The sequence below is a fragment of the Lepus europaeus genome, chromosome 12, assembly GCF_033115175.1.
Source record: "Lepus europaeus isolate LE1 chromosome 12, mLepTim1.pri, whole genome shotgun sequence".
Lineage (NCBI taxonomy): Eukaryota > Metazoa > Chordata > Mammalia > Lagomorpha > Leporidae > Lepus > Lepus europaeus.
The window spans coordinates 32,276,825-32,291,267 of record NC_084838.1 but is presented as its reverse complement, the minus strand read 5'-3'; the positions used below and the strand labels follow the sequence as shown (position 1 = coordinate 32,291,267).

At 38.8% G+C, this 14,443-nt stretch overlaps 1 protein-coding gene and 1 long non-coding RNA gene across 4 annotated transcripts in view; one reads left to right on the top strand and one right to left on the bottom strand.

The window, feature by feature from the left end:
- ALDOB (aldolase, fructose-bisphosphate B) overlaps positions 1 to 14,443 on the bottom strand; it is a 473,832-nt gene that overhangs the window by 71,652 nt on the left and 387,737 nt on the right. The window lies entirely within an intron of this gene.
- Positions 1 to 14,443, top strand: part of LOC133771667 (uncharacterized) — a 47,810-nt gene that overhangs the window by 140 nt on the left and 33,227 nt on the right. For 2 of the 3 annotated variants that reach the window (XR_009867605.1, XR_009867604.1), the window contains exon 2: positions 3,106 to 3,175. This is a non-coding gene — a long non-coding RNA (uncharacterized LOC133771667). Of the gene's footprint in view, positions 1 to 529; positions 627 to 3,105; positions 3,176 to 14,443 lie in introns of those variants that run through there. The other variant, XR_009867606.1, reaches the window with a different exon arrangement.

Here is a 14,443-nt window from a genome sequence, read left to right as displayed (position 1 = left end):
TCTGGCGGCGCAGCGCCCGCGCCGGGCACCCAGCGCTCCGACAGGTCACGTGACGGGAGCTGCGGAGCAACCGCAGCCCCCAAAGCCGGCTTGGGAAAAAAAGGACGGCAAAAGGCGCCAACTGATGGGCAGCGAGGGAAAAGCAAGGGTCGCCCCAAGTCCTGCAGACACGGGTCGTGGTCCTTTTGTGAGGGGGACGGAAGCCGGCGTTATATTTCAAGTGGGCTCGTGGGGATTTATTCACGTGAACGAAACGGTCTCTCTCAGTGCCTGGAAGCGCTGTATTGGAAAGCGATTACTTTGGGTCTCGACTGTTTCAGTCTTCCCCGATACTTTCTACTTGAACAAAATGGTCCCGAGAGAAGGAACAGGAACTGTGAGCAAACGTGCTCCCTGGTTGAGAACAATCCCTGAACAGCAGTGCAGGAAATATGCAAGGACTCAGGGGAGGGAAAAAATGTAGAGGTCCAAAGAAAACAAAAAGCCGGCGGCACTCTTCCCAGGCCTTGCCCCTCTTCCCAAGGTTTTCCTCCAAGGCTTTCTCATTCCCACCACTGCGTTTCTCTGCTTCTGATTCTGGTCGGTTTGTCTTGGCCCGGGGTCAGTAGTTACAGGCTGCCCACAAGGTAAGCATGATTTTTACAATCTTAGATGGCTAAAAAACTAAAAGAAGCATAATATTTCAAGATGTCAGACTGTGAAATTTCACTTTTGAGGAGCATAAAGTTTTATTGGAACATGATTATCATCTGTAGAATTGGATAGCTGTGACAGGGACTTTATGACCCGGAAAACCTAAACTATTTATTATCTGCTTTGCCAGAATCTGTTCTAGTCCTGTGATTAACAATGGCTCCTGCTATTTCAAGTCCTGGGATACTACATCATGCCTTATTAGTTTTCCTGAATCTCACCCACACTTCAGAAATAGACTTTTTAAAATAAACTCTCCTCAGTTATCCTATTACAGTGATATTTCTGATGATAATATTAGTAATATTGACTAGTGAGGATTTCAGCTCGTTAATTGGTCATGAGCCAGTCCATGCTCATCTGCTTTCTTCTTGGCTGTTAGTATACTTGATGTTAGAACACAAGTTCCTTTACAGCATCACATCCATCCACCTGAGTGTTCATTTATCCTCTATTTTTCATTTATCCTCTATTTTTCAACCAGCTTTAATAAGAATTATTCTGACATGGTGCCAACACTACAGATGAGAATGAGATAAGAATGATGTGGCTCCTGTACTCAAAGAATTTGTCACTAGGAGTGTCGGAAAGTCTATGTAAGACTGAGTAGTGTAACAGTTGGACCTTGCATAGAAGGAGAGCTTGGGAAAGTATTCCCAGTTCCTGGAAGGATAACCAGCGGTCCTGTAACCTTGGAATCCAAGGATTGGGCAAACTTGAGTCCAATTCAGGCCACTGACAATGGCCCATTGCCAGGTTCCCATCTGTTTACTAGCTACAACAAACTAATTAGCTTCTTTGTACCTCAATGTTCTCATTTATATAATAGGAATAGTAATACTTCACTCCTTTTGATTGATTTACATGAAATAATGTATACAAAGAGATTGGTACATGCCTGATAAAATGTTTAGCATTCAATAAATGGTTAATGGTTATTTATTTGTTTAACAGAAATCCATTAAGTGCCTATAATGATGTGCTGGAAAATGTGCTGTCCAATCTGGTAATCCTTAGCCACATGTAGCTATTTAAATTTAAGTTTAAATTGATTAAAATTAAATAAAAAGTCAGCCTTTCACTAGTCCTAGTTACATTTAAAATGCCCAATACATACATGTGGCTAGTAGCAGCTGTATTAGATTGTGTGGATACACAACATTTTCATCATCACAGAAAGTTCTTTTGTGCTGTCTAGACACTGGGAATTCAGCACTGAACAAAATCAAGTCTCTGCCTTTAGGGAGCTTCCATTTGAGATAGATAATAAATAAATAAGTGCATCTTTATCAGGTTGATAAATATTCTGAATAAGAGAATAAAACACTGAGTGCTTCCTATGGCTAATAATGTTCTAAGTGCTTTTAACATGTTAACTCTTAATCACTACTATATCTTCACTCATTTAATCACCAACCCGAAGTGATTAGGACAACAAGGTAACTTACCCAAAGTCAGACTGCTAGAAAGAGGCAGAGCCAGAGCCAGACTTTAAACCCTTGAGCCCTTTCTCTTAACAGTATACTGTCTTTTGAAGTGAAGTAAAAATAGGGAAAAAAGGGAATAACAGTAAGTTACAGGATTAGAGTCTACCAGCATATTAGTATAATAATCATTATAATAATCATAACATCAATGCAATATCCTCACTAGTCAATACTACTAATATTATCATCAGAAATATCACTGTAATAGGATAACTGAGGAGAGTTTATTTAAAAAAAATCTATTTCTGAAGTGTGGGTGAGATTCAGGAAATCTAATAAGGCATGATGTAGTATCCCAGGACTTGAAATAGCAGGAGCCATTATTAATCACAGGACTAAAGGGCAAAGTAAGGGAACAGTTACTAGCACCACAAAAGAATAGTTGTAAAGAGGGGACCATCGTGTGACACCTGTCACCTTAAAAAAAATGAGATAGTGAGTGTGTCCTATTGGCTGAACCCAACCAGAAACCGGAGGACAAGGAAGCCCACGATATGGTCAATGTACATCTACAGAGCAAGTTGGATTATTAAGAGTTGCAAATAGAAAAATATCCAGTAAAAGCTACCTCTTCTGCCTTTTTAGTATCTTTTCCTTGTCCCTTTTTCATATAAAAATTGAACATATCAGTAGGGACATACAAAAACTTCTTTGAACTGTCATACCAAAATAGGGTAATTCAGTTTGGACATATACTCCCACTGGAAACACAAAATCTTAATTGTTACTGTTACTTCCCCATGAGGTCAGGAAATGAAGTGCAGGTTGGGGATAAACAAATAATTCACATAAAATGTAACCCCACATTATGGTTGATCATGAAATTTTAATTTAGAACCATGGCTTCTTTATTGCAGTACCCATTGTGTGTTCCACTTTTTCTGCTGACATTTTAACTGACTGACCCAAATGTTTGATCCTACAGGATTTGTTGCCTGCATTTCCTCTCTTTATTAAATTGCTACAGTTCTCCAATGACCAGGACTACTGGACTTGTAAGTACTACATGGATTTGCAAGTAAATTCCTGAGTTCTTGAAAGAAAGATCTCCTTTGCCTAGTTGTTAAGAACAACTGAATTTTCCTTTGATATTTAAATCTGCTGGATAGTGGTGCCTTTCTTTACCTGTCTTAGTCTCCAATTGAATAGACTATGAATACCCTGGTCAAAGAATTTCTCCTTCAGGTATTATAGCATCCAAATCCAAGTTTGAAGGAAGAAAAAAAAAATCCTTAGGTAAATTATTTGATGTAATAATGAGAAGGATATTTCCTTGGTTCTTGGATCTCTGAATTTTAGCCATAGATAGATGTTACCGTATATTAGATATTGGTTTAGGAAATATACTACATTCTGTAGGACAGCTTCCTTACCTTCAAAGGTGTCTCACAGCTGGTGTGATAACTGAAACCTTAGTCACCATTACCACATTCAGTAGTGTCAGCTGTGTCTGGGTAATGGGATCTGTGATAAATCCACTAAATTCCAAAAGTATGAGACAATTGTCATACTTCCTTTGTTATAAAAGGAGGTAATGTGTGAGAGAGCAAGACAGTGGAACAGCCTTCTGAAAGTCCATGAATAGATTCCAAGATGATGGAATAGGGTGAGAGCTTACTTCTCTAGTCTAGGGGAAGATAGTTAGAAACAAAAATGGAGAGAGTACAATCTCAGGGAAGAGTTAGGGAGGAAGCTGCAGAGGAAATGCCACACAAATTAGAGGGACACTGTGGACTTACTTGGAGGGTGTGGACATGCACAACTCAAAACCCCAGCAGCAGAGAGCCTTAGCACCAGCTTTGGAGAGTTAAGTGAGACCAGATTGCAACAGCCCAAGACATTGGTGATAAAGCTGTGGGAAAACCCAGGCATGAGTCAAGCTTGGAGCCCAGTGGGGAACAGTGTACCTGCCAACATAGAGGAAAAACAAAGGGACATGTTTCTCTCTTCCTGGCCACCCAGCACCAGTCCTGTAACTAGCTGAGAAAGGACAGACACAATTTTGGACATATGGAACAGATGCAGCTTGTGTCTGTGTGCCCAGCAACCAGCAGAGAGGAGACACCTGAGTCTGACTGGGAAAATTGACAGAGGCCTGAGTGCTTATGACTGTTGGAGCCTTGTGTGCTGGGACTGTGAAAGCACTGTGGTTGTGTGGGAGGGCACAGGTGTGACTGGGTCTTTGGGCAGTCACTGTGGGCTGTTTCACTGTTTTGCTCTCTCACACATTACCTCCCTGATTCCCTGGTGAGGGTCGTTGCTGCAAGATAGGTGCTCATATCGAGGACTGCAAGGATCCTTTATGTGGTTCTGTGGCAGTGCAGATGAGTACTGTACCCACTGGGGCTAGCACCCAGGCCTTGGTCTCCTTGGAAAGGAGGAAGTGAACGTGAGACTATGCCAAAAAAAAAAAAAAAAAAAAAATTTACCACACCCAATGTGGGTGTCACCTTGGGCACTCCCTTCATCCTGGAGCACTGAACAGAGCTTGCTGCCACACCCAGCAAATGCATCTGGGTATTCACTGAAACAGCTGACCCTCCACTAAGCCACAGAGGTATAGTCCAAAGATAAAAGCCATCACAGGGAGAAAAAACAAAGCATCTCCACAAATGCCTAAAAATAAATGTAGCAATTCAAGAACAAGAATAAGGAAGACAACAATATGCCCCCAAAAGAACACAACACTTCAGTACTAGAATGTGAAGAAGAAAACATTGAAGAAATGCCAATATTGGAATTCAAAAAATTATCATAGCATTACTTAGAAGTAATGAGAAGCAATTCCATGAATTAAAGAAATCCATACATGACATAAACATTTTTACCATGAAATTAAGATTTTTAAGAGAAATCAAAATGAAATACTGGAAATGAAGAATTAATAGATCAAATAAGAAATGTGGTGGAAAGCCTTAACAATAGACTCAGTGAAGCAGAAAAAGAATATCTAGATTAGAAGACAAATCACTGGAAATTTTATAGTCAGACCAAAAAAAGAAAGATGAGGAGGAGGAGGAGGAGGAAGAGGAGAAAGAGGAAGAGGTGAGGGAGAAGGAGACGAAGGAGGAGGAGGAGGAGGAGGAAGAGGAAGAGGTGAGGGAGAAGGAAACGAAGGAGGAGGAGGAGGAGGAGGAAGAAGAAGGAGAAGGAGAAGAAATAATTAGAAAACTAAAAAGCAGTGTTGAAGATTATTGGGATACTACCAAACGACCCAACATATGGGTCTTAGAAGTTCCTGAAGGCATGGAAAGAAAGAATGTATTAGAAGGCCTTTTTAGGGAAGTAATTACAGAAAGCTTCCCTAATTTGGAGAAAGAAAGGGATGTCCAAGTACAGGAAACACATAGAACTCTGAATAGACACGACTAGAAAAGAGCTTCACCATGACACATTGTAGTCAAACTCTCTACAGTAAAACATAAAGAAAAGATTCTAAAATGTGCACAACAGAAACACCAGATTATTTTCAGATCTCCAATTAGACTAACAGCTGACTTCTCATCAGAAACCCTACAGGCTAGGAGAGAATGGCAAGGTATATTCCAAGTCCTAAAAGAAAAAGCTGTCTACCCAGAACTGTACCCTGCAAAGTTCTCATTTATGAATGTAGGTGAAATAAAGACCTTCCCTAACAAACAGAAATTGAAAGAATTTGTCACCAGGAGAAGAAGCAGCAGCAGCCTTACAAAAGTTGCTTAAAGATATGCTACACACAGAAACATGGTTATCGCTATGAAAGAAGGCAAAGGCAGAAAATCTCCCAGAAAATTACAAAGGCAATCCAATGGTAAACAATAGGAATATTTGTGGGAAAATGGCAAGGCCAATTTGTTGCTTATCAGTGGTCACCTTGAATGTAAATGTCCTCAACTCTCCATTTAAAAGGTAAGGACTGACTGAATGGATTAAAAAACAAAGCCATCTACTTGCTGCCTACAAGAAACACATCCCACCAACAAAGATATACACAGATTGAAAGTGAAAGGATGGAAAAAGATATTTCATGATAACAGAAACCAAGAAAGAGCTGGTGTCACCATCCTAATGTCAAACAAAATAGTCTTTAACACAAAAACTGTTAAGAGAGACAAAGAAAGGCATTTGTAATGATTAAGGGATCAATCCAACTGGAACATGTGACTATAATAAATGTATATGCACCTAATTACAGGGAACCTGGCTACTTAAAAGAAATGTTAATAGATATAAAGGGAGACATAGACTCCAATATAATAGTAATGGGGGACTTCAATACCTCACTTTCAGCAATGGACAGATCAACCAGATAGAAAATTAGCAGAGAGACAAGAGAGTTAATTGACAGTATAAACCAAATGGTCCTAACGGATATCTACAGAACTTTTCATCCTACAGTTGCAGAATACACATTATTCTCATCAGTTCATGGAACTTTCTTTAGGATAGACCACATGCTAGGCCATAAAGGAAGTCTCAACAAATTGAAAAAAATCAAAATCATGCATCTTCACTGACCACAATGGAGTGAAGGTGGGAACCAAAAACTCAAGAATCTCTAGAACATATGCAAACATGTGGAGACTGAACAACATGCTCCTAAATGAACAGTGGGTAATTGAAGAAATCAAAAGAAAAATCAATAAATTTCTGGAAATGAATGAAAATATCCATACCCCATGTATATTGCAGCTCAATTCACAAATACCTAAGATATGGAATCAATCCAAATGCCCATGGACTGAAGATTGGATAAAGATATTATGGGATATGTATACCATGGAATAGTACACAGCAGAAAAAAAGAAATTCTGTCATTTGCAACAAAATGGATGAAACTAGAAAACGTCATACTTAGTGAAATAAGCCAGTCCTAATAGGACAAATACCATATGTTCTCCCTGATCTGTGATGACTAATAGAGTGCCTAAAAGGTAATCTATAGAAGTGAAAACGACACTTTGAGACACAATGACTTTGAACAGCCCTTGTCGTGACTCTTGAGGAACAGTTTTTTTTCATACTATTTGTTGAATTCTTACTTGATATAGAGTTAATTGTATGTGTATAAAGTTAATTACAATAGATATTAGTAAAAAAAATAAGACTGAGAATGGGAGGACAAGGAAGAAGGGTCTTGTGTAAGTGGGAAGGTGAGTATGGTCAGAAGAATCACTATGTTCCTATAGTTGTATTTATGAAGTGCATGAGGTTTGAATTCCTTAAAGAAAAGGTTTATGGAGGAAAAATAAAAAAATAAAAACCACACACACACACAAAAGGCCATGAATAGTGATACTGGCAGAAGTCCTGTGGGTAGAAAGGAAAATCCATATCCAGAATGTATATCTAATCTGTGAAGATAAATGATTGTTCTCCCCTGATATTAGATGTACAATTTAATCAGCCTGCCACCAGGTGACTGCTTATCCTGAGAAATAATTTCATATCAGGGAATTAGTTTGATTCTTGCTATTGAAAGGTTGGTGGCTTCGGCCAGCATGGTGGTATAGTGGGTAAAGCCACCACTTGCAGTGCCGGCATCTCATATGGGTGCCAGTTCAAGTCCCAGCTGTTCCACTTCCGATCCAGCTCTCAGTTATGGCCTGGGAAGGCAGTAGAGTATGGCCCAAGTCCTTGGGTCCCTGTACCCGCATGGGACACCCAGAGGAAGTTCATGGCCCCTGACTTCAGATCGGTACAGCTCTGGCCATTGCAGCCAATTGGAGAGTGAACCAGTGGATGCAAGACCTCTCTCTCTTTCTCTCTCTTTGCCTCTCTTTCACTCTCTGTGTAACTCTCTGTGTAACTAAATAACTAACTCTGTGTAAATAAATAAATCTTTAAAAAAAAGAGAAAAGTAGGCCATTTAACATGAGTTAATAACCACATATCCAGATAAGTCCTGTTATTGAAACCATTCAGAACTTGTGTTCCTGCATGTATGGGCATGTTTTACATGAGCCCCCCCTTGAACAAGCACTAAAAAAGTTGACTTACATCTACAAGACAGGCCCTATTGTCTTCCAGATTCAAACCAAAATATATTCAGTTTTTTCTTACAATTTCCTCTTTAACTTGTATGTTATTTAAACATTTAATATTTTAAGCTATCTAAATATTTAGATAATTTCATTGATTTCTAATTATTTTGAAATCAGAAGACATCCTGTAAAATTTTATTCTCTTAAACTCTGTTGAGATTTTTTTTTTTTTTTTTTTTTTTGTGGTCCAGAATATAACCTCTCTTGGGGTAAATGATGCATTCTGCAATGTTTAGGTTTAGTGTTCTTTAATCACTAGCTAGTGTCCTAGATCCTAGGAGATAGTGTCATTTATATCATCTTTATCCAAATTGATTTTTTTTTATTTCTATCGGTTACAGAAAAAATCTGTTAAAACTGACAGATGGCTGTGAATTTATCTATTTTTCTCTTTTGTTATAGAAATTTTTGTTCCATATATCTTATTGCTCTGTTATTAGGTATAAATAAATATATAGATTGATGGCTGTTATGTCCTTTATGATTATGAAACATCTCCTTGTATCTGGCAATACTTTTTGTCCTGAATTCTCTTTGTTTGATATTAAAATAGTCTTGCTTTTTTGTGCTACTTTTACTTTGCATCTCTAATAAATTTTGGTTGAATACTGGATGTTGTTGATAATATAGCAACTCTGAGTTCTGTTATTCTGAGCACTCTTGGGTTTTTGTTCTCGTAAACGGTTCATTTACCTAGACTTAAATTTCAAATTTTAAATTGCACGTCTCCAGCAGCGGCTGACATTTATGCTGAGTTCCCCCTGCCATCTCAACTTCTGGTTTTTTGGACTGGTCTCGTGAGTGTCTTTCCTGTGCTGGAGTAGATTAGTGATCAATCAAGTGTTTGGGTAAAAATTAAATTCGGAAAATTTGGGCTAATTCTCTGTTTTCTTGCTTCTAGAGTACCCCTCTAAATTTCAAGCTGCTCTTCCAGTTCCAGGCTTTGTCTTCTGCCACTCAAACAAGGAAGGCTCAAGCAGAGCTTTGAGCTGTCAAAGTTGTGCGAATTCTGTCAAGAAAAAAGTGTCAAACATAAATCTCATACAGTGCAGGTTTGTCTTTCAGACACAGGCTCTCTCCATAATCCTGTCTGTAGGTGGTTGTTGTAGTTGGCTTCCCTGAGGCAGTGCCCAGGAATGAGTAGTTTGGCAGTCAGCCCAGGATTTGAACTTGGTTTATGCCCAGAATTCGAGTCTCAGCCATACTGCTGTTCTCTTGCTTCTAGCATTGTTCCCTAATTTTCCAGCTGTCTGCCAGCACTGAACTGTGGTTCTCTGCCATCTCATGTTTATAAAGACATGGTTTTCTGCTTCAGTGGCCATGTAGAGTGAAAAAAAGTCACAGCTTAGAAAAAGTAAACCTTTTTCCAATGTCTGCCTGGTTTAGGTTGCTTTCAGTTCCCGTTTACATTTTGTTCAGATTTTATAGAAGATATCTACAGAAGAGTTTGATACACAAATTCATCCTACCACTACTGGAAGCAGGCACTTTAATTAGTTAGGTATTTTATAGCCACTTCTATTTTAACTGCATTTCATGCAGATAAAAGAATATACAAATAATGAACTTAACTAGTATAATTATTAGCTGATAAAATTACCCACTGGTTGTTGACATTTTTTGTCTGCTTCCCTCATTCTCCTACAAACTCAAAGATTTTTCTAAAATATATGATGTAGTTTTTAATTATACAAATTCACATCATGAAAGAGGTTCCAAAAAAATTAAGTTTTCATTCATTGACAGTAGAAATAAATTTCATAGCATCACATTAAAAATTTATTATATCAATGAATTAAATGACAAGTAGTATGCAAACTTGAACTGCAAACCTCTTAGCCACCAGAAAGTAAAAGTTACCAAGAATTATGATAGAAGTAGGACACTGTTTCTGTTAATGAAATTTTATGCAAACCATCTGGCAAATAAAAAAAAAAAACGACTAGTTCTTCATTTAGATTATAATCTTCTCTGTCTCCTACTCTTATACTTCTAATATTTCATTCTGGAAATAAAACAGTAGCTACTCAATACTCATCTGATGAAGGGAAAAAAGCAATGGTTGGGAAAAAAATTTTTTAGTAGATTGTCCTAATGGTCCATAAAATACAATGAAGGTGCAATCTCTAGGTTACTAAATTTACACATTTGAGACTCTAAAATGATGCCAGTATCACTGTTGTTTATTGAAATAGAAGAGACTTAGGTGATGCTTAAAATGCTCAACTGCTCTGAGTCTTCCTTTACAAACTATCCAAGAGGAGGATTATGTTCTCCAATGTCATCTCTGCAGGTTCACTTTACCTGCAGTTGCAGATAAGAAACAATATACCTTTACAGGCTTGTCTGAAAGGACAGAGGCATGGGAAGCCATTTCATCACACTGATGGTTGTGGAGCAGAGATGGTGGGGGAGAGGAGGATTGTGCACAATTTATTTTCTAGTTGTTCCAGTCCTAGCTATCATTAGTAGGATACTTTTGATCTGTGTATGGGTTTATCAGTATTATAGTAGTTGTTAATTTTTTTAATTTGAAAGAGTGACAGAAAGAGAGAGAGAGAGAGAGAGAGAGAGAGAGAGAGAGAGAGATCCTCTAGCTGCTGATTCTCTCACAAATGCCCACAACAGCTAGGGCTGGGCCATGCCAAAGCCAGAAGCTGTAAACTCCATATAGGTCTCCCATTTGGGTGGCTGAGACTCAGGCACCTGAGCCTTCACAGGATACAAATATTGACCAGTGTCCCTCCTGTAGTCCCACCAGTTCTTGGTAAAGACTTCCAAAATCACAAAATGATTGTTTTGATCATATTTCTGGTAAAACCATGAGGGAATATAGTTTCATTTGATGCTGATTCAAAATAGTGTAGCTTGTGAGATGGTATGTGGGTTATACTACATACAGAAGCAAATGTTTTATTTAAGAACTTTGTGGAAAATAGAATTAAAATGTAAGTTTATTTTGATGCAAATGTTTTTGAAATTCATGCATAATTTTTCCATAATACACATTTGCCATGAATTTTTGAAGATTTCTCAGATATACCTTTTTATTTTTAATTAATTTTAGACTTAAAGTAAAATTCTTAAAAAAACGTAAAGATTTCCCATATTCTCCTAATTGCAGCACTTTACCTTATTTTCTTCATCATTTCTTTGTCCTGTCTCTTTAATCTCCTTTAATCTGGAACTGTTTCTCAGTCTTCCTTTGTATTACTTTCTTACTTTGGCTGTTACAAATTATCACAATTTTAGTGCCTTACAAACACAGATTATATTATTTTACAGATTTAGAGATTAAAGTCTAAAATTAGTCTCGGTAAGACAAAGTCAAGGTATTGGCAGTTCTGTGCCTTCTTTTCTGGAGGCTCTGCAAGGAGAATCATTTTCTCGTCATTTCTACAGCCTGCTCATATTCCTTGGCCCATGGATCCCCTTCCTTGCATCATTTTAATGTCTTGCTTCCATCATCATATCTGTTACTACTAATTCTGATTCTTCTGCTTCCCTCTTACAAGAGCCCTGTGGATAATCCAGGATAATCTCCACATCTCAAGACCCTTAATTTAATCACATTTGCACAGTCTCTTTGCCTTTGTAAAGTGACAAAGTCACAGCTTGCAGAGATTATGAAATGGACCTGGGAGAGGCTATTATGTCAGTCTTCCACAGAATTCATGATGCAATATGTTTTTGAGAATCAATGTATATCCTTTTGAGAGGAGAATTAGAGGAAATGAAGAAAGATAACAGAGTGATAAATTTTTAAAAGCTCAGGAGAGAAAGAGATAGGAAGAGATGTATATTTATCTAGATTTCTGGTTTGGCAAGTTGCTGAAAATTTAGGTGCCCTTTTTTGCAGATGTAATGAAAAAGAAAACCTGCCTTTTTCTCAGCCTAAGTTTAAGTGCTTAAATTTAATAAAATGTTTGTTGCCTCTGGTAGAGGAATGTCGTGAGAAAAAGTGAATTCTGCATCAATAAATTATTTCTCACTGTATTGATTATTAATTCATCTCAATGAATATACAGAAATGTATCCATACAGATTTGTTTCTGCAAGGGAAAAAACCGTAGCACATCAGTCACAACTCACTGTACAAAAATCATTAATTTGCTTTATGTGAAGTGGAAATTTAAACTCAAAAAGAAAACCAACACTTTCTCTCCAGGACATTCAGTGTGAAGCAACATGACCATCTTTCCCTGTTCCGTATACACATCTGATGTTCTGGTTGGCCCACAGGATGCAGTTTGAGCCTTCTGAGGATTATCCAATCTGTGCCATAACCATTACCATAGTGATGCGGTAGCAGCAACATAAAAATTTACCCATAGAATTAGCAAAGGTTCAGAGTATGAACGGAGCCAAAACTGGAAGAGCAATGGTTGAACTGTGGGAATTTAAATTCAACCACAGCAGGAATAAGAGACATGTGAAAGGAGTAAGATTTCCAGACTCAGGGTTTTTGACTATCAAGATGGATAGTAACATTTAATCTTGGATGACACTGCAAGATACCCATATGGATGAAACTAGATCCTCTCTTCTCCATCATTTCTCATTGCCTTCTGTGTAGTTCAGAATTGCCTTCTTTTAGAAATATCAACCACATCTCAGGGTAACTCATTTCCTCTGGTCCCTTGCGTGGGTAAAATCCTTGGCTCTTCAGATGAATTCCAAATGTGCTCTCTTACTCCAATTTGTGCTGCTCTAACAGAATAACTGAGATTTAGTAATTATAAAGAACAGAGGCTAAGAAGTCTAAGACCAAGGGGCCTACATCTAATGAGGTTCTTCTGGCTGTGTCAGCCAATGGTGCGAGCCAGAAAGGGAGAGCATGAAAGAGCGAAAGTGGGGACTGAAGATGTACCCAATACCAGTATAACTAAGCTACTCCTTTGATAATGGCATTGACCTATTAATGACAGCAGAGACCTCATGACCCAGTTATCTCTTAAAGATTCCACTTGTCAACACTGTTGTATTTGGGGATTGAATTCCCAATACATCAATTTTGGAGTACTCAGGTTGTTTTGGAGGCACTCTCCTTGGTAAATCTGAAATATTCTGTTCCTACTGTTAGTCTAGAATTTTGTGGAGAGGTGAGTGGATCTTGCATCTAAAATTTCATCTTGATTTTATCTGCTTTAGTCTCTTGCCACTAAATAAATCTCCTAAAGACTACTCCAGTGAGTTTTCTAAAATATAATTCAGATCAGGTTTCTTTCCGGCTTAGAATATTGCTACTGGCCAGGTGTTTGAATTCATTTGCATGACACGTGAGGCTGTTCATAACCCGGCCTTTGCCAATAGCCTCTGCCCTTGAAATATTGCCTGTCTGGAAAGTGTACTCTGGTGGCCATGAAACTGTCTTTTCATATAACAGTTTGTTTTAATGGAAATTTTTTTTAAAAAGATTTATTTATTTGAAAGTCAGAGTTACACAGAAAGAGAAGGAGAGGCAGAGAGAGAGAGGTCTTTTTTTTTTTTTTTTTTTTTGACAGGCAGAGTGGATAGTGAGAGAGAGAGAGAGAGACAGAGAGAAAGGTCTTCCTTTTTTGCCATTAGTTCACCCTCCAATGGCCGCTGCGGCCAGCGCATCGCGCTGATCCAAAGCCAGGAGCCAGGTGCTTATCCTGGTCTCCCATGTGGGTGCAGGGCCCAAGCACTTGGGTCATCCTCCACTGCATTCCTGGGCCAATAGCAGAGAGCAAGCTGGCCTGGGGCAACTGGGATAGAATCCGGCGCCCTGACCGGGACTAGAACCCGGTGTGCGGGCGCCGCAAGGCAGAGGATTAGCCTGTTAAGCCACGGCGCCGGCCAAGAGAGAGAGGTCTTCCATCTGCTGGTTCACTCCCCAGTTGGCCACAATGGCCAGAGCTGCGCTGATCCAAAGCCAGGAACCAGGAGTTTCTTCTGGGTCTCCCATGTGGGTACAGGGGCCCAAGCACATGGGCCATATTCTACTGCTTTCCCAGGCCACAGCAGAGACCTGGATTGGAAGTGGAGCAGCCGGTACTTGAACTGGCGCACATATGGGATGCTGGCACTGCAGGCTACACCACAGCACTGGCCCCCAAAGAAATTTTTGAAATGAGTGGATGAATAAACAAATAAAGGAGACTCTTTAAATAGATCCTAAATACCAGTATGTAGTTTCTTTGGAGGTAGTCTTGACCGAGTGGAGCATATAGTTATGTTTGATATCTGTAAGCAGTAGTTGCCTGAAGAAATACAATA